We start from the raw sequence: 20572 nt of genomic DNA on the forward strand, positions 1-20572 counted from the left end.
ATCCTTGCTTGAAGCAAGTCTGAACAAGGATAATACTGCATTTTAGTAATTGGTCAACTCACCAATACTAATAGATGAGAGAGCCCCTAGGCCAGACATAGATTTTTTAGCACATGAATGGATGAACACTTTTCTCGAAAATTTTAATTTTCACCTAATGAGACGGTGATCCAAGTACATACTACTGGTCATCTTATCCCTAAACATTTATCTTTAGGCAGCATTGATCTTTCTCTTAGCTAATTAGGGCTATTATTGCCAGTAAAGGGAACAAAGCACCAGGCACTAATGGCATCCCAGCAGACTTGTTTAAAGCTAATAAAGTATTATGGGGTCCCTTATTAACTTTGGGACTAGGCGACTGATGCAGTAAAGATTTTCATACCAACTTGGGCAGAGTCTCATTCTATAAAAAAGGGCACCATAATAATCCTGCGTGCTACCACCCAATATCTCTACTTTACTCATTATTGAAGATTGGGCTGGATTATCTTAAACAGGCTCCAGGATTGGACAGATTCAAACAATATTCTTTCAGATCTAAAGTATGGTTAAGAAAGAGAGTATTTACCTTGCCTTTTTGGATCTTTCATCTTAATTTGATTATGTTAGCCATATCAAGTATTGGAAAATGTTGATCGACTTAGGGGTGGAGATCTGTAATCCACTTCCTAGGGGAATTATATTCAGGTAGCATGGCTAGAGTTTGCTGTGGTTTCAGGAGTTCAGGTCCTTCAGGATAGAACGAGGGGTGTGGCTGTGGTGCATGCTTGCCCCTTCTTTATTCTCTTGATATATATATACTGTCTTGGAAATTAATTGGCTAGTAAATCTAAGGATCTCCCACAAATTGGTCATCAACCCATACTGGTCCTTCGCTATTCAGACGAGCTGTTCTAATGGCAAGCACTTCATTGCGCCTACAACAACTCCTCTCATACTTTGTTGATTATATGTAAGAATTGGGTCTTCTAGTCGATCAAAGTAAAACCTATATTATGAAGTGTAGATGTAGAATAGTAAAATACCACAATATCCAAAAATATGATGCGAAGATTAGTACTACTATGACCTATTCTTATTTAGGTATTGTCGCAGGGATTTTGCTCCTTCACAGAACTGTGCACAGAGACCCAGGACCTCAGTGAATTGTGGTGTACTAAAAAACTCACCTTAGTGCCTAGAAACCCTAACCAGCTAGCATCAGTGTCACATTAGCTCTACGTCCTATAACAAAGGAACCAATGATTAGACAACCCAGAACATGCAACTTAGGTTATACTCAGGAATGGCGGAAAGCAAGAACACTCTTTCGTTATACTCTCATACCAGTCCACAACAGGAGTAAAAAAGAGACACGGGTAGGCTTCAAATATTTATTTCAACAATGTGCTCTAAGATTTAGTATCTTTGCCATTAGTCTGATAGACATAATCCAGAAAGTGGTCGGCAGGGTCATCATCTCAAGAGTAGGCGACTGGATGGAGGAGGCTAGTATTCTCTCTCACTTACAGGCGGGGTTCAGAAGTAAGGTGGGTACGATGGACCAGGTCTTTCGCTTTTTTGCTATCTATTGGAAGGAAGTTACCATCAAGAAAGGCAGGTTATATATGGCCTTCATAGATCTCAAGACGGCATTTGACCTGGTCCCCCGTGCAAAATTATGGGAGATTCTAGGTGAGCTGGGTTTCCCAAATGGCCTCCTGAACCTTATCATAAAGCTCCATGAGGGGAATTATGCGAGGGTTAGATGGGGATCCCAGGGACAATTGACAGAGAAGATCCCTGTGCGGAGAGGAGTACGCCAGGGATGTGTAATGGCGCCGACTCTCTTCTCCCTATTCGTGAATGGAGTGGTGGACCATCTGAAGGGGGAGGAGTCGGATGCCCCATCCCTGGCGGGGGAAAGAATCCCCACTCTACTCTTCGCCGACGACACCATATTAATCTCCAAATCCCCAGTGGGCCTACAAAAACTCTTGAACCTATTTATCTCCTTTTGTACTGCCCGAGGCTTAACCATCAATACCTCAAAAACCAAACTGATGGCACTCTCCCCCTCTAAAAGATTCAAAAATAACTTCCTGCTTAATGGTGTCCCCTTGGAGCTGGTTGAGTCTTTTGATTATCTTGGTGTCCGGATAAACAGCCGAATGACCTGGAAGGATCACTTGGCCAAAATGTTACTCAGTCACCAAAGAGTATCGGGTGTGATTCTGAGGGAAATCCGTGAATCAAGTAGTAAACCTGTCTCCCCGGCTATGGCCATATACGAGGGTCAGATTCTCCCAGCTGCATTATATGGCTCTGAACTTTGGGGGTTTGAGAATGTATCAGATCTATTGACAGCGGAAAACAATTTCCTACGGAAGGTGGTGGCTCTTCCTGCTTCCACCCCACTGATTCCCCTGAGGTTAGATCTAGGCAGAAGAGCACTAAAGGACCTGGTAAGGCTACGCCCGTTGCTCTTTTGGACCCGTTGAAGAAGAACGGAAGAGCTCGCAAAATACGCAGAGGGGTTGGACGATCTTCTTCTACTGGATGGCTGACCAAATTGAAAGACCTGGTTCTTAAGTTAGGGCTAAGAGATGCTTGGGAGTCACAATCGCCGCCACCAAAGGATGTGATCAAAAAGTTATACTGGGACTGGGTCCATGATAATGTGTTGAGGGCCATGGATGGGGGCTCACTTACGGACCAATTTTTGCTATTTAAATGTGTGAGGAACTTGGAGCCCTTCCTTGACCTGATAACTAAACCCTTTGATCGCGCTTTATACTTAAAATTGCGATATGGGACGCTCCCGGTGCATGACTTTACGGCGAGATGGTCAAATTCTGGTGCCCCCTTGCGTCTATGCCCTGGCTGTGCAGCACCAAAAGAATCTGTGGCCCATTTATTTTTTGCCTGCCCAGCTTACAAAGGGGCGCATAAATTTTGGCTGAAACCTGTGTGCAGGGAACTGGGATTGAGGTGCCATAGCCAGGCTCTTCGTGTACTCTCTACGGACTCTACATCTTCCTTCATGATTTGTGGGGTAGCAAAATTCTTGGGTAGTGCATGGATGACGCGATCACGCTTACTGAAGTTACAGTCGGGGGGCTTAACGATCTGATGCCATATCTGATAGTAGTATATTAGTGTTGTGCTGCGCCTTATCTTTTTATATTGTATTTTAAATACTTTTTATTGTGTATCGGAAATGTATTTTATATGTCTCTTTTATGGTGATTAAGTTGCCGAATAAAGATATTCAAGCAAGCAAGCAAGCAAGCTAACATAAGTAGACATATGATTAGAAATAATATCATCAGTATTGTCACAATTCCATAAATCACAAAAAGAGAAATCATTACAATGATGGTGAAAATAAGTCCTATAGCGCCTAGTAACTCACCCCGCCTAGCTAGTAACTATGTTTTATAAAATATAGAAGGTCTCTTAGGCTTGTGTGGGGGACCCCATACCTCCAGGATCAGCGGGTGTGAATCACATTAGGATCTGCTAAAGCTCTCTGTCTCTCTGGAAAAACGGGCTTCTTCCAAGTGTCTGAAATCATGCTTACAGTGCATTGTTAAAGGTGCCAGAATCACTTTGGATTGCAGCTGCATATGTGTTATGGCTAAAATGTGAGCCGATCAGCTCGAACAACAGCTACCTTGTTATGATAACCTTGGAGGCTTTAGCACTCAGTGTGCAGACTAGAATCACAATGTAAGCCTAGGGATGCTGAAAACAAGCCTTTCTCATGTGAAGCATTTCAGGCAGCCTAACTTACAACAGTTATATGCAGTGTTGTCTGCAAAAGCGGCAAATAGGTATTATGGCGTTTAAACTTCTAATACGCCTATGCTAACTTAACAATGTGCGCAACAAGGCCCAGCCCACACTACAGTATACTATTTGAAAAGTAGAGCACATTGACTCAATGTATAAAGACCAGGAATCTATTGTATAATAAATCATTTATGTAAACCTTACCTTCTCTGGATAGATGCTGCTTTGTGTCACATTTTTTATGGCCAGTAAACTTTGCAAGAAAGAATGTTTAACTTATGCACAATTTTGTATATAATAATGGCATTTTCAGATGGCATGTTTTTAATTGATCCCTGTGTGTATGTATGTTTTTTACTATTACTTTCTAAAAATCTTTTTTTATGTCATGATGTTTTATATAGCCATTTGATGATGTATGTATTTGTTTTAGCATATATATATATTCCTATGCTGTAGTGATTTTTATGGTTATGATTTCAATTGAAATCAAATAAAGCATACTAATAATAAAGACACTTTGCCACTAGGCAATGGTCATAAGTACATGGGTGGTGCAATCTAGTAAACACTTATATATATTGCACATGTAACATAAACACTATTACTATACACATAAAGGCAACTTAGTGAAATGATAATCAGTATACTGATACTGTAAGGCAAAATGACACATATTATATGATCAGGGCCTGAGGTGTAACAAAATGTTCCGTAAACCACACAAATATCATAACTGCTGTGCCAACATATGCGTAACACCATATATTACATAACCAACACCTAAGAAAGCACCTGCGCTCATATTATGGGTAGCTGGTGTCCATGTTCCCTACACATAGGCTCCAGGGCCGCCTGCCCACGTACAACAGGGGCTACAGTAATTTGTCTTGCACAACGGACACACATGTGCCATTAAATGACGCCCTTTGGGACCGAGAAATGCAGGGAGGCAGACATGAATCAACACGATACATCAGCCCTGGCCCCTCAGGACATGAAAGGCAGTTGCGCCTCCTGGTGTTCACTCATGGACACAACTAGGCATGGGACTAGGTGTTGGGAGACCTGGGACACATCCACCCCACCCCTCCTTCTCACTTGAGAAGGGACATGGAACCCTCTACTCATCCCTTTACACTGGGACCTGTCTGGGCTACCACAAACCATTCCCACCACCCTTTATGGGGAAAAAACCTGAGCCATTCCCTTTATGATCCCACCCAAATGCCTTTTGAGACACTCTGGCACTCAACCAGAGGCCTGCCTCCTGTGCAAGTTCCCTGGGATCGGAGAACTTATACTCCAATAAGTGTTGGCGTAGCCCTAGCGAACAACAATGGAACACGTGCTCTCTGACAATCAGATTGAACAGCTCTTCAAAATGGATTGCTGTGCTACCCTTCACCCAATCCTCCAGTGCATTGTAGCAATCCTCCACAAACTCCCCCCAAGACAGGTGAGACAGTTTCCTACTGCCCCTGAACCTCAACCTATACTCTTCAGATGTGACACCTTCTTCCTGGGAACGCCCTGGTATCTTGGAGTGAACATTTCTACACTGGACACAACATTGTTGCCACCACTTGCATCCACCCTCACTGGTGAGTCCAGAAAAATAATGGACTATCTGGGTTCTCCCATGAGCAGCAGAGGCAGAGAATCTTCTGTAGGTGCATAACATACCACTTTTCTTTCCAGGGAAGACAATCAAGTGTCCTATACCTTCCTTAGGGACATGGCTCTTTCTTAAATATGAAATACTCGCCTTCAGAAGACTCCTCAAGACCTGGCTCTTCGAGCAGTAGCAGCACCCCCTCTCCCCTCAGCGCCTTGGGACCCTCACCGGTAAGTAGTGCGCTTTACAAGTACTCTGATTGATTGATTGATTCATTTATTATTTAATGTTTAAATATATTACCAATGTCCTTCCTTTTTACTGAATAAAACTAATAGTGATGTTGTCATTTGCAGAAATAATATCTGTGCTCGATTTAAAGATCACATTGGTCTCCTTCCCAGGCATTGAAGGGAAGTTCCGTATTTTGAAAGGTAGCATCAAAACATTTTAGGTCACCTAAGAAAATGACAATAAGTGTTTATGGGACAGTGCAATGCAATTATCAAATGCTTTATTTCCTTTTACAAATGAAAACATGCGTGCACTAAGATAAAATCATTAATAGCCATGATAAATTCTTACAGGCAGTGTTGGAAATGTAGAGATCCATTTGCATTCTAGATCAGGCAGCTACAATTGAGCTGCATCTGGGATTTTGCCAGCCACAGTGAAATGTGTAAGATCTGTCCCGGTGCAATCTTTCACAAATGGTACATTTTCAGTGGTGCCTGCGGAGCAGCAGTCTCCAGGGATTGACGAAAGCCTCTTAGTTTAAACTCCAGCTGGGCCTGCATCAGCCAGGAACAGGCTGGAGCCTAACAGCTTGATGCTGTTGCTATCCAGGTAACATAGACACACTGCCTGTTGTCATTTTACAAGTGCTGAAGACATAAACCATGATTTGGAGCCAGGTGCTTATTTTTCAAAGTTTTGTAGGAAAGTGTAGGAAAATGTAAGACTGTCAGATGTATCAGAATATGCCAGTAGTTATACAGATAACCATTTGCATAGCAATTACACTGAGGGACATATTTATAAAGGGGTTGTGTCACTTGTGACTCAACCCCTAGGATGCAATTTATTATTCCACACAAGGCCCACTTACATAGCCCTGAGTGGCTTGACAAATCCAGAGTAATGCAACGCAGCTCAAATTGCTACGTTGCGTTACTCTGCCCTAGGGAGGCGTTCCGTGGGTGGTACATGCATTTGACATATTCCCAGATTTACCATTACTGGTAGACATGGAATAGCAAAAAAAATGCTACACCATCGCAGGGGAGGCATAACAAAGAGACATATCTTCCTTTGTCCTTGTTGTTACCTCTTTCTATGTGTGCTGAATGAGGAAAACGCCTCAGGGTGCCCCTTCTTGCACAAATACAGTCTTGCTTACAATGCAGGCACCCTTGCACCATGGTGCAAGAGTGCCTGCATTGGTGCAAGGCAGCACATTGTGCGCCACAGCTTGGAAAAGACAGGAATGCGCTAAATTGTGATAAATTGGGTGCATTCCTCCCCTTTCCCTGTAATGCAGAAGGGTGCAGAGACAGAATACCGAGAACAGAATCTCAAATTGCACACATATCGTGTCATTAATATCATGGGTCAGAAATATCAACATCAAGAATATCGTGGTCAAGAATATCGACCTAAGGTAAGTAATATCGATTTTAATAATATCTAAGGCTATCATTACGATGGCGGGAGGATTTTCTCTGGCCGCCACCGTAGCGGAGATTGGGTCCAATCGCCATGCTTGGGGTGGTCCTGCTCATACAATTATGATAGGCCCGTCACCGCTGCAGACAGATTCCTCACTGCTAACATTGCGGCGAACGGTGCTGGCAGCAGCACCGCCGCGATACGAAAAAGAGCATGTTGTGCATTTCACTGCACGATGTGGCAGGCACTACACTGAGCCTGCCATTTGGTGCTGTGAAATGTGGGGGCACCATGGGTACCCTCCAGTGCACCCACACCCCCCACACAAGAGGGACCGATGACAGGCCCCGGAACCAATCCCTGCCAGCCTTTCAAGGGCAGTCCAACCACCATGGACCAGCTGGCTTTCACCTGCATTATAATATGGCAGACCGTGCCTGCTAGGCACCGCCACCATTTTAGTGGTCCTGCTCTACCAGGCAGGCAAACGCAATGATTTCTACCGGCAGGAAAGCGGTGAAGGGAAAGTCAGTACCCACTACCATCATAATGTGGCGGGGTGTTTCATGTTATTATGGTGGAGCGGTCGCCACTGCCGGGCCGGTGGTGATGATCGTTACGCCATCGTAATGAGCCCCATAATGTTTATTATCGTTTTCAAAAATACACCGGTTAAAAATATAGTTTTTTATTATTGTTATGTATATATATATGTTTTTTGTTTATGTATTTTTGTATTTTTAATATATGTGTTAAATTCTTTGTAGATTTTAATTTCTTTTTTATTTGAATTTTGCAATTTTAGTTCTGTAGCGGGTTGTGGGTTTATAAGCGAATAGGGTGGAAAGTAATTTATTTATATTAAATATATTCATTTTGTTTTATTTGAATTTTTATGTTTTCAGTTTCATAGCGGGTTGTGGGTTTTAGGTGAATAAGGTTGAAAGTAATTTAGTTATATTAAATATATTGATTACTTTTTATTTATTAATCTTATTCTATTGAGATTTTATACTGTTAAATGTGTAAAGTAATATATTATTAATTAATAATGGGTTAATGATTAATTAATTGGTAATTAATTATTACAATTGTGTAATCAATTTTAAGTCTGTGTTGTGTTTATAGGTGTAAAGGGTGAGACGTTATTCATCTTTAATTTACAAATTAATAATTGGTTGTTAATTAATTTTAATTAATTGGTTATTAGTTTTGGTAATTTTGTAATTAATTGTAGGAGTGTGCTGTGGTGTTGATAGGTGTAAAGGGTGGGAAGTAATTTATTTTTAATTTAGGGTTCAGATTGGTTGTTATTTCATCTTAATTAATTAATTGGTAATTAATTATGGTAATTGTGTAATTAATTTTATTTGTGTTTTGTAGTGTTCATAGGAGTAAAGTGTGGGAAGTAATTTGTGTTTAATTAATTAATATATAGTTGTTAATTAATATTAAATATTTGATATTTACCTTTGGTATATTCAGTTTTATTATTTTATAGTTTAATGTAGGTCTGTGTTGTGGATATTATAGTGTTAAAGTGTGTGTAGTCAATTAAGGTTTATTTGTTTCTAATTAATAATATTTTTAAAGATTATTAATTATGTTAAATATGTAAATAAATGTAATTTAAAATGTTGAAGTGATTTTCTTTCTTTTCTTTTCTCTTTTTTTATGTCCTCCTACGTCAAAAGATAGTACCATATCTATACCATCCACTACGCAGCAGATGAGCCCCACATTACTTGATTGTAAACTCTGAAGATCTTAATAGATGCACTTTCTGCAGATACCCTCGAGGTAAAAAACAAGTAGTCAATTCAGTTCATCTAACTTGCCAACCACGGAACTGATCCTAGGGTAGTTTATTCTGCAAAAAGGCATAATCATTGGACAGGTTTTCTATTTTTCATTTTTTACTTTTTTTAAATCATTGCTACAACTTCTCCAACCAGTTAATGCAAGGAATCCAAAAGTATTTTCTCCTTTTCCAATCTACCCTATCTAAGTTCAGTGTATGTTTCATTGCATTTATCCAGTCTAAATAAGTAGGTGCAGTATTTTTTAACCAGGATTTACAGATTTCCCTACGTGCTAGTATAATCAAATATAATGACAATTTATTAACATCTCGGGGCAGTGATTCATAATTATAAAAAATACCAAAAAATATGAGTGTTACACACACCTGTATATCAAAATTAAAAACACATTTTTCATACCTTCGGATACCGTAGACCAGAAATTATGCAAGACAGGGCTGGTTAAAAAGATATGAAGATCATCAGCTTTTTCTTACTTACACTTTGGCCAGCAAGGAATTGTATCTTTGGAAAATTTAGACAGCTTAGCAGGGGACCAATATACTCTGTGAAGACAAAACAAATGGTTGCGTTTTAAATTGTCGGGAGAGATTGTAGTGAATAGTAAGTCAAAGGATACTTGCCATAACTCCTCCGGCTCTGCATCCGGAACGTAGTCTCCCCATAGGTGAACTGGCAAGGTAAAGTCCCCGTCATCTGCTTCCAAGATAGTCCATCAGGGTACAAAGGAGTTTAGGTGAACTGCAGCGGATAAAGCTGTAAGTCGTCTGAGGGCACGTAACAAGACTGGTGTGTCCTGTTCGGCAACTCTACGGTTTGTGGAGTCTTGGACGGTTGTGTGCGCGCTGGATTCTCAGCATCCGGGTCATGGACTTCGTTCCTTGATGCTCTTTCAGACGTACATTCCACCGCCATACCCAACATTAGCGTAACAGCCCTGAAGAGTCACAGCCGCAACACGGTGTGACGAAACACGTGTCGGCTATCCATATTATTATTATTATTATTTGCTTGGATGTACTGATCAACATCTCACTATTAAATATACATACCTCAAGACGACGGACTCTGGAATCTTATTTTGAACAATTACAGTAATATTGGGGTTTTCACTTGAAAACCATTTAGATTATCGTGTGCACGGGACTCTCTTTGCAATTGCGTCAAATCTTGTATGGTACGTCCCTTCACAAACCCCTTTTGATCACAGTGTAATAATCTGCCAGCTACCCCATTCAATCTCTATGCTAAGATCTTAGCAAGAAACTTGTAATCAAGGTTCAGCAGAGAGATTGGCCTATAAGAATCACATTGCGACACTGGTTTAAAGAGCTTGAGAATAAGAACTACCGTTGCCTCATTCCACAAGGAGGGAATTTTTCCTCCTTCCTCAAAAATAGAAGAGAAAAGCATATGGAGGACGGGAGAAATTACTGAAACTAGAATCTTATACAGTTCAGCCGGTAACTCGTCTGGGACTGGGGCTTTACCTGTCTTGGCCGACTCTATTACATCAACCACTTTCTTCAAACTAATACCTCCATTTAAGTTATTAGATGCCTCATCTTCGATTCTCCGCACTGCATATTGCTCGAGCCATGCTTGAATTAAGCTGTCCTGTGGAGATAAGTTTTCTATATATTTCTGATCAAAATGGTTAAAGAAAGCTTCCTCGATGTCAAAGGCATTTTCGGAAATCTCACCCGTAGTACCGGTCTTTTTGTTTTCAAGGCTAAGAGCTTACCGCTGGCTTCCCCATATTCAAAGTGAGCAAGAGAACTGGCCTGCCAACACTTCCTAAGTCTGGTATCAAGGACCTCTTCTAATTGTAGTTTACATGCTAAAAGCTCTTTCCTGATATTTACTGCCGAAGATAGATTCAGGGCTAAAAGATCGCATTCTAACTTGGAGATTTTAAGTATTGATATCAGATATCATTGCCCTGAACTTTTTTTGCCTTGTAGATTGAATGGCAAAAATCACCCCCCTCAAATAAGCTTTATAAGAGTCCCATACAATTTCGAGTGGGGCAATTCCTAGATTTACCTCGAAAAACCTTTCAGAATCATCTATCAATTTTTTTACCACCTCCTCCCCAAACAAAATACTTCGATCCATGGTACATCTTGTAGTACTCTGCTGCCCGAGAGCTTCAAGACTAAAAAAACTGTTCGTTCCCCGAGGTAGCGAATAAGTGCTTCAGATGTCAAGCTGAGAGTCAGGGTGGTTGGCTTCATATTTTTTTCACTTGTCCCCAGCTTATATCTTTTTGGGAAGCCATTTTCGCAAATTTAGAGGTGGCTCTGGGTGGTAAAAAATGTCTTCCCTCGCCAGAGTTGGCCCTATTCGGGATCAGTAAGGACAGAGGGTTCCTTAAAAATCCTGAGGAAACATTTGTATTTGTTTCTTGTGTCATTGCTCGCTCACTAATTCTTCAAAATTAGAAAACCAAGGAAGTTTCATCACATTTGAAATGGCTAAATAAAATGAGGAGGTCAAGGAGTTTTGAAAAAGCTTGTGCTATGAGGGTGGGTGCAGTCAGGAGATTTGAAAATAACTGGAAATACCTGGAGACTCTTGAGGCTACGAGGGGGTTTAACTAAATAAACCATACATCTCCGATTAACGTTGATATTAAGTTAAAATAGGTTTAATTGATAAGCTATTTAACTTTCTTTGGCGTGATTTGCACTATTTGAAAATTCAAATGCACTGGCCCTTTTTTTGTCTTTGTTTGGAATGTACTGTAATTGCATTTGCACTTTAGGATTGAACTTGCGTATTTTGCACACTGCTTGTAAATTAAAAATGTACTTATACTCTACAACTTGACCGCTAACGGACTAAATTCGGCTGAAGAGCCTCCCCTTGTCTCTGTTTTTTAATATGAAGAAGCTTTTTTACGTTTTTTGTATTTCATTTCTTTGCTTAAAATTCTATTGTCTGTATCGTACTTTACCTGTGCTCTGCTCAATAAAAAAAATAAAAAAAGACTAAAGAAACTGCCGAATGGTCAGAGAGATGCCCTCCTAAATGATTAACTTCCTTCACGGCACCCCATAACTCGTCTGCAATCAAAAAAAATCTAGTCTAGATTTATGTCCTAGCTTTTTGTTATGGAAGGTGAATTCCTTTTTTGTACCCCATTTTTTTCCTCCAAATATCTTTCCAGCCCAACTGGTGCATAGCATTCATCAGGAGAGCTCTTGTTTTAGAGTTATGTATAGACTTGTCCTTATACGTTTTATCCATTTGAGGGTCCAAAACTAAGTTAAAGTCTCCCGCTAAGATTAAGGGATCATTAAAATCAAGGGGCCCAATTCACAGAATGAACTTAAGACTGAATCCTAAACTTACTACTGTTTTGGTATTCACAGATTGCACTTGCTACTTTTGGTATTCACAGAATGAACTTACTACTTTTGGCATTCACAGAATGCACTTACTACTTTTAGTATTCACAGAATGAACTTACTCATTTCGGTATTCACAGAAGTTAGGACTCCTAACTTTAGGACTTCTAAATGCCTTCTGTGAATACCGAAAGTCCTAAAATTAGGATTTTTTGCAATTTAGTAGTTGTACAGTTAGGACTACTAACTTTAGGACTCCTAAATGCTTGCTGTGAATACCGAAAGTCTTAAAATTAGGATTTTTCTCAGTTTAGTAGTAGTAAAGTTAGGACTCCTAAATGCCTTCTGTGAATACCAAAAGTCTTAGAATTAGGATTTTTCTCAATTTAGTAGTAGTAAAGTTCCTAACTTTACTACTACTAAATTGAGAAAAATCCTAATTTTAAGACTTTCGGTATTCACAGAAGGCATTTAGGAGTCCTAAAGATAGTACTCCTAACTTTACTACTACTAAATTGAGAAAAATCATAATTTTAGGACTTTTGGTATTCACAGAAGGCATTTAGGAGTCCTAAAGTTAGTAGTCCTAACTTTACTACTACTAAATTGAGAAAAATCCCAATTTTAAGACTTTTGGTATTCACAGAAGGCATTTAGGAGTCCTAAAGTTAGCAGTCCTAACTTTACTACTACTAAATTGAGAAAAATCTTAATTTTAGGACTTTCGGTATTCACAGAAGGCATTTAGAGGTCCTAGTGTTAGGAGTCCTAACTTCTGTGAATACCGAAATTAGTAAGTTCATTCTGTGAATACTAAAAGTAGTAAGTGCATTCGGTGAATGCCAAAAGTAGTAAGTTCATTCTGTGAATACCAAAAGTAGCAAGTGCAATCTGTGAATACCAAAACAGTAGTAAGTTTAGGATTGAGTCTTAAGTTCATTCTGTGAATCGGACCCAAGAAGTTCTTCCAGCAATTCTCTGAGCGGGAGGGGATCATCTAAATTCGGACCATAGTATCCTGCAACTGTAAATTTATATAAATGATACTTTATTCTTGCTATGGCCCATCTCCCTTTTTTATCGACTTTTCACTCTTCCACTACAATAGCTGGATTCGTTTTGACCAGGATAGCAACCCCCCTTATAGTTACTTGCTGAGAGGTACATATAACATACTGAATCCATTTTTTTCTTTTGCAGACCTCTCTTAACTCTTGTTCTATGGAATGGGTCTCTTGAAGAATAAAAACTGCTCGAGTGGATCTTTCAAATACTGAAATACTCTCGCTTCTATGCTTTACCCATAGGCCATTCAGATTCCATGTCAGGACCTTCATATGTAAATCCTGGGCTACCCTAGCCTGTGGCATATCTTCCTTGATAGATGGTGTAGATTCTTAAATAACTTGAATTGGCGAATCAGACATTTTTTTTGTTTTTTTACCCACATGCTCCCAACCCAGTGCCCATCTCCCACCCTAGCTCTGTACCTCCTCTTCCTCAACCCCCCCTGATGCTCCCCTGGAGAACCCCCTTCTTCTTCTTGGCCCTACTCTGGCCTTGAGGCTCCCACTCCTGATATCCGGATGACATCTTTATACTAAGAATCATGAAGAAAAAAAACGAGATAGTAAAAACAAAAAAGGAAAAAAAAGAAGAAGTATGCATCCATATATATACATATTCGGAGGGCTTGACATATTATAAAGAGAGACAAGAGAAAGGTTACCTCACCTCTCGCTCCTGAACATCTTCTGAGATCAATTGAAGAAAAGCTTCTGCTTCGTGTACTCTTTTAACGACCCTCATTTTGTTCTTGTACATGACTTTTAGGATGCGGGAAATTTCAGTTGTGCAGTTGCGCCCAATTGCCTAGGAGGGTCTAATAATTTCCCTAGCTCCCACTGTCTAGATGCCGTAATTGAAGAAACATCCGACCTGATCTGAAAGGTAATCCCCTCTGCAGATAAAGAGCTGCTTTTTAGGGCCTTATTAAGGTTTTCACCCTTTAAAGCATATGTCAAGAAATGAATTAGTATCTTCTTTGGTCTGGTTTTGTTTGTGTTTAATCTAAACGGGTCTCGGTGGACTCTCTGAATATCTCAGATGAGATCTTGTTCTGAAGCCTCCACTGCGGTAGCTTGCTTAATAAGCTTGACTACAAATTCAGTGATGTTACTATCTTCCGCCCCTCCTGGAACTTTCAAAAGGCGGATGTTATTTCTCCTTTGTGCATTTTCTATGGGTTCTAATTTTTCCTGATATCCCTGTTCACGCTGTCTTAAGTCATCGATTTTCTTTGTATGTTGAAGGGCCAGGGTTTTTAAATCAGTGACTGTAGATTCTAAGGCAATAGTTCTGACCGCTAACGAATCAAATTTTTCTTCTAACTTTTCATAAAATTATTTTATTTCTTGTTGGTTCTTCTGTGAAACCTCAAACCCATTTTTCATCTCAGGACTTAATGACTGGAGAATTAACAAAACAGATCGATCACTAGGGAGTACCCCCACATCTTTGTCCTCCCCCTCGGTAGACATACTGCTCCTCGAAGATGCACCAACCGAGGTCTTAGCCTTCTCCTTAGTCAATGAGAAATCCTTTATTGCTCTAGATTCTAAGTCATCATTGTCAAACAATGCATTTTGTGAGCTAGGTACATTTTCACACACCCCTGGACTTTGGATCCCTGCAAAATCAGCTTGATCTCGATCCTCCAATAGCTGGTATCTGTTAGGGCTTAAAAGGCCCTCTGGAAATTCAGAAAGATTAGAAACAGTAGCAACAGTAGAAATAGGGACCCCAGCCGAAGGTTTTAGTTCCATAATAGAAGGAATTACCTTAAAATAGTCTTTAAGTGAGGGTGCAGGCTTGGCCCTATATATAGCTTCTTGAGAGATCGAATTGTTTGGGCCACTTTTCTTCTTTTTTAATTTAGGCTTGTATTTAGATACTGCAGGGATTTTAGCTGCTGATACCTTATTTTGGTGAGAGACACCGGACTATTTTTTTATGTTCGCGGGTAATAAAATATATGCCAGTGCTGTCCATTGTTTCCTCACTTTACTTCTGAGAGTATATCTAGACAGTGGAGCCCTCTGTAAATCTCTCCCAGAGACAGGTGAGGAATCACCCCCTACCGTACTTGGTCCACTGAGTGGACAGTATTCAGCACTGTTTTGAGCCCCTTCCCTGATGCATTCTGGGGAGATAGTCCATACCGATTCGTATGCCCACAGCCTCTGCCTATATGCGATATTCTTGCCGCTGTCCTGCGCCCCCTTCTCACCTCACACGCTGCTCTAGCCCACTGCGCTACCCCCTTCAGCCCTATTATCCTTTTGCCTCCTCACCTCCTCCGTGCAGTCAGTGAGCTCCTCATGGCTATTGGCGGCCTCCGCCGCACTGTTACTAAGAGCTCCCTCCAGGTCCTCGGCCCCCCACAAACACCGAATTCGATGAAAACACCTCCGGCCAAAACGCAAATTAGAACTGCCACAGCGCAACGGAATACCCGCAGGTGCACCGTCCGCAAGCCAAGGAGACGCTCATGCACTCCCACCACGAACATCACCGCCAGGCACCACAGTAATTGTGAACTTGAAGTTCAGTCCCCCATCTCACTTTCTTGCCGCATATGCCCCACCACGTAGAAACTGCTTCCAACAATGATTTCCCGTCAGCAAGTCATCTGGCTATCTCGGAGCCTCCCGACTAGCTGCTGCTGCTAGCCGTCATGTTCTCCTCCCTCCTCCGCCAATGTTGAAGTGTTTTGTTATTGGTGTGGTGTTATACGATAGGAAATAAAATAAATACATGTATTTTTTGATAGATGTTTTTATTTTTAAATATTTTCTACTTTAAAAGAATTATTTTTTTGTAAATTGATTTATTATTATATTTTATATATTATTTGTATGATTTTGTTATATGTGATTAATATTATAATATGTGTTCTTTTTATTCATTTAATATTTTTTAAATATTGCTAATTATTTTCAATAATGTTTTACATTTTCAATATTTAGTTTTATTTTGAGTGTTTGAGTTTGAATAGTAATTTTTTTTCTCTAGTATTTAACACTTTCCCTATCGTTGCATTCACTGGAGTGGGAATAGTAATTTTTACCCCTCCACTATTCAGCACTTTCCCTACTGTTGCATTCACTGAAGTGGGAATAGTAATTTTATCTCTCCGCTATACTGCACTTTCACTATTTTTGCATCACTACAGTTGGAATAGTAATTTTTACCTCTCCGCTATCCATCACTTCCCCTTCTGTTGCACTCACTGGAGTGGGAAATGCAGAACATTCAAATACATATACAGATATATATGTTTCTTTGCAAACAATAATAATGCACTTGGTGATTGCAACAGATAAATACATGAGTAATACAATAAAAAAACTAGGAGCTAATAATAAGAGGTAACACTGAAGAAAATGTAGTATGCTGGACGTCCTGCAAGATATCAGAAAGGTATCTATATACATCAAATGATTTCTTTGGATGTGCACCTCAACTCACTCATACATCACAAAGAAAACACCTCAAACGATCATAGCCACTGGCCACAAATCACAATGGCAATAATCAAAGCTCAACACTTTAAATGACCACAGCCACTGGAACCACGCATCACAATAGCACTAGTCAAAACTCAATACTTCACCTAGTGCAAACACTGCATCTTAGCCCATCCTGACTGGGGGAATTAAACAGCCCTGGTCAAGAGCCTCAGAAACCAGGGTCCCATCGAGGTGGACTCGTCCGTCCCCATTCGGGTTCCAAACTCCCGGTTTCTAAGTCAACAACCCTCAGATTTATAATCTAAAAACTCACTAGAAGGTTCGAGAGGGACCTCCCCCTGCACCAGAGGAATCTTACCAGAACTGGCCAGCTTCCAAGCAACCATTCCCTGGCTGAATGGACTTCCCACATTCCCTTCTCTAATCTTGCATGTTCCAGCCTTCAGTTTGACGAAGCTCACAAAGCCTTCCGGGAACATTAAACAATCTCTCACAAAAACAATCCTTGAACGTGATTAACCCAAACAATTTGCAAGCGCTGCTGTGCACGGAGATAAAGCTCAAGCAAGGCAGAGTCAGAATACAGGATGACATGAGGCCATGTCAAAGTCAATAGTAAGAACTTCATAATTGTACCAATGTACAACACAATGCACATATGTGAACACACTGCTTAGAGACTCACATACTTCATCTCCGAATGTACAACACCGAGCACATTTGTGCATCCATGCACTTTGAGACCAAAAAATGCATTCCAGACCTCTCTTTCCCTCTCATGCTTTCAAATGCACATTCCACATGTTCTGTTTTTGGCAAGGCTATTCTACTCCATGACAGCTCCCACTGAAATACTGCAAGATTATAAGAAGAAACTTTTAAGAGAAACAGGCATATACAGGATGTTGTACATTCAGGCTAGGATAAAATAACACACCAAAGTCAGTTCAATAATGGTAGTCAAAGGTCATCACAGGGTGTCAGGCCACAAGAGTGCTTCTAGCACTACACAATAAAACAGTGCGTTCAAAATATATATCTAGTGTAAACTTTTTATCCATTAGATGGAGGCACGCCAGAGCTCAGCTTGTAACAGCCTTAAATTATCTTTCAAAAAGAATACATATTTGTAAGAATGGAGCCTCAAATGACTCCATCAATGAAGCCTAATATTGCCTCCAAAGTAGCCTTCAGTCTTGCTAATTAACCAATTGCACATATTTATGTTTATTTCAGTTAACAGTCACCCTGGCAAGAATGCTTACTGTCTGCCCCTCCTTTGCTTTCACAGCACAGGAGAGTCCCTCCATTTCCTTTCAATCAGAGGCGCCTGAAGGATGGCCCGTCAAACAAGCACCACGTTCTCTTGAAGAAAAATACATGTATGCCAACTAAATGTACATTTTGGCAGGACCCCTGCATCTGGATCTGTGCACACTTTTGTAGTGTTCCACAACACCAAAAAAACCTCTAGGATAATCTATGATCGCAGGAACAGTTTATGTAGAGCACCACATCCATGTAATCTTCTGCTCCAACTGACCAAGTTACAATATTATTTTGTTACATATCAGGATACCAAGCCTTGTATATAGATACATGACTGCTACTTATAATACAGGATCAACATGCCATCTTTCTTCCTCCATTAATCTTGTTATGCTTTAATACAAATTAGAAATGAGAAAACTTGTGTACCCAACTTCCTAAAATTGCCTTTATTACAGTTGCTCGAAAGTAATTTTTTATTCTCCAACAACTCTAACCAGAGCCTGGTCAAATTCCATGATGATTTGGTGGCCATTGCGGATTGGATGGCGACCAACTGTCTGCAGCTAAATGCTAACAAATCAGACATTCTTCATCAAGGAAGAGACACTCATATATGGAGCGATCATTGGTGGCCGGCCTCTCTAGGGGCACACCCTTTTCCGAAGGAGGTGTAGCTGGGATTCTGCTCATACACAGAACTGTGCATAGAGACTCGGAACCTCAGTGAATTAGGAGAAACCAAAACTCACCTTAGTAGCCAAAATCCCCTACCAGACTAGCAATCAGTGTCTCATTGGTTCTTCCATAACCCCAATGAGAAGACAACCCAGAACATGGAACTTAGAATATCTCGGGCAATGTGGAACACATGAACACTCTTTCGTTATACTCTAATACCAGTCCAAAACAGGGAGTAAATGGAGACACGAGCAAGTTTGAAATATTTATTTTTATCGCTGTGTGCTCATGCGCAGTATCTTAGCTAATACCAGCAAACATATTATAAGCAACAAGATTATCAGCATAGTTACTATTCCATAAAATACAAAGGGAAAAAGCATATTACAATGCTAAATGGAAACGGGTTAGAATACACCTATATCTCACCCTCCCTTGCTAGTACGTTATTTTATATCTACAGAAGGTCTCTTGGGATCACAAGGGCGGCCCCATACCTCTGGTCCTAGCAGAAATGGAGCACATCATTTTCTACACCAGCTCTCTGCATGCAAATGTTCTCCAAATGTGTGAGCATGCCTGCGCAGTGCATTATTAAATGCGCCAAAATCAGAGGTGGCCACAGCTGCATATATGTTATGTCTAGAATGTGCGCTGATCAGACCGAAGAACAACCTCTGTGTTGTAATAAACTTGAAGGCCTCAGCACTCACTGTTCAGACAAAGCTTACCAAGCAAGGCTGCTACTATAGGAAAACATATTATTCTCGTGTGAAGCAAAACAGTCTGCTAGACTCTAAACATTTATATTAATGTGTGCCGTATGCAAAGGCAGCAGAAAAGAAAAATGGCATTTAAACTTCTAATAAGCTCATGTTAACTTAACACAGTGTAAATGCAAGGCTCATCCCCATGACAGAGGCCATAAAAAGCTGTTTGTCTGGGTAGGTAGTGCATTGTCCTTTCACGCACAGACGAAATCAGTAGCAGACTTTTACGAGGACTTAAGCCTTTGCTTGTGTTCTTTGACTCACAGGCATGCCAGATCATTATCCAGTCCACTATACTCTATAGACCTATACCAGACTATTGGAACTCTCTGTATTTGCAGTGGTGCAAACTTTATTCTGCCCAGTCTTTAAGTTCATTCACAAACTGCACTGGCTCCCGGTAGAGAAGAGAATCCACTGAAAGACACTGTGCATTGCAGACAGAATGAATTGACTTCCTAAGCGCCCACAATACTATCCAATTTATTACTTCCGTACATCCCTCGCCATTTGCTTCGTTTTGTAGATTGACACCTGGCTTGTGTTCCTCCAGTCAGGAGAGCATGTGCGGGAGGACACTCATGCCGTGCCATGGCTTTGGCCCTCTGGAATGCTCTCTCAGAGACCATCAGGAGCCTCCAGAATAACTGGGCATTTAGAAAGGCCGTGAAAACTTGGCTATTCCCAATTTAATCCTTCAGCCCATGTTTTCTTTTGCAATGCGATCGGAGACAAATGCTGGGATGCCACATTGCTGGGGCAGCCATGAGCTTTATAAATGTATTAACCTAACATAGCATAACATGAATAGGCTTGTTTATTTTAGGCCTGGGATGCACGCTTCTGACACTCTGCATTTCACAAATGTGACTCTTTGAAATGCACATTGCATTCCACTGAAAGGCCTAAATGCAGTCTTCTTCCAACACTGTGCCATGAAGAACAGAAAGAGGTCACCGACCACAGCAGACAGCGTGACAATGTATTCAGTTCAAGCAGTAATGAGTGGAGTCACAATCCTTTTTCTCCTCTTTGCAGTACTGTTGCTATATGGAGGCATCCACAGAGATCCCACAATGTT

The sequence above is a fragment of the Lissotriton vulgaris genome, chromosome 3_1 (assembly GCF_964263255.1).
Source record: "Lissotriton vulgaris chromosome 3_1, aLisVul1.2, whole genome shotgun sequence".
Lineage (NCBI taxonomy): Eukaryota > Metazoa > Chordata > Amphibia > Caudata > Salamandridae > Lissotriton > Lissotriton vulgaris.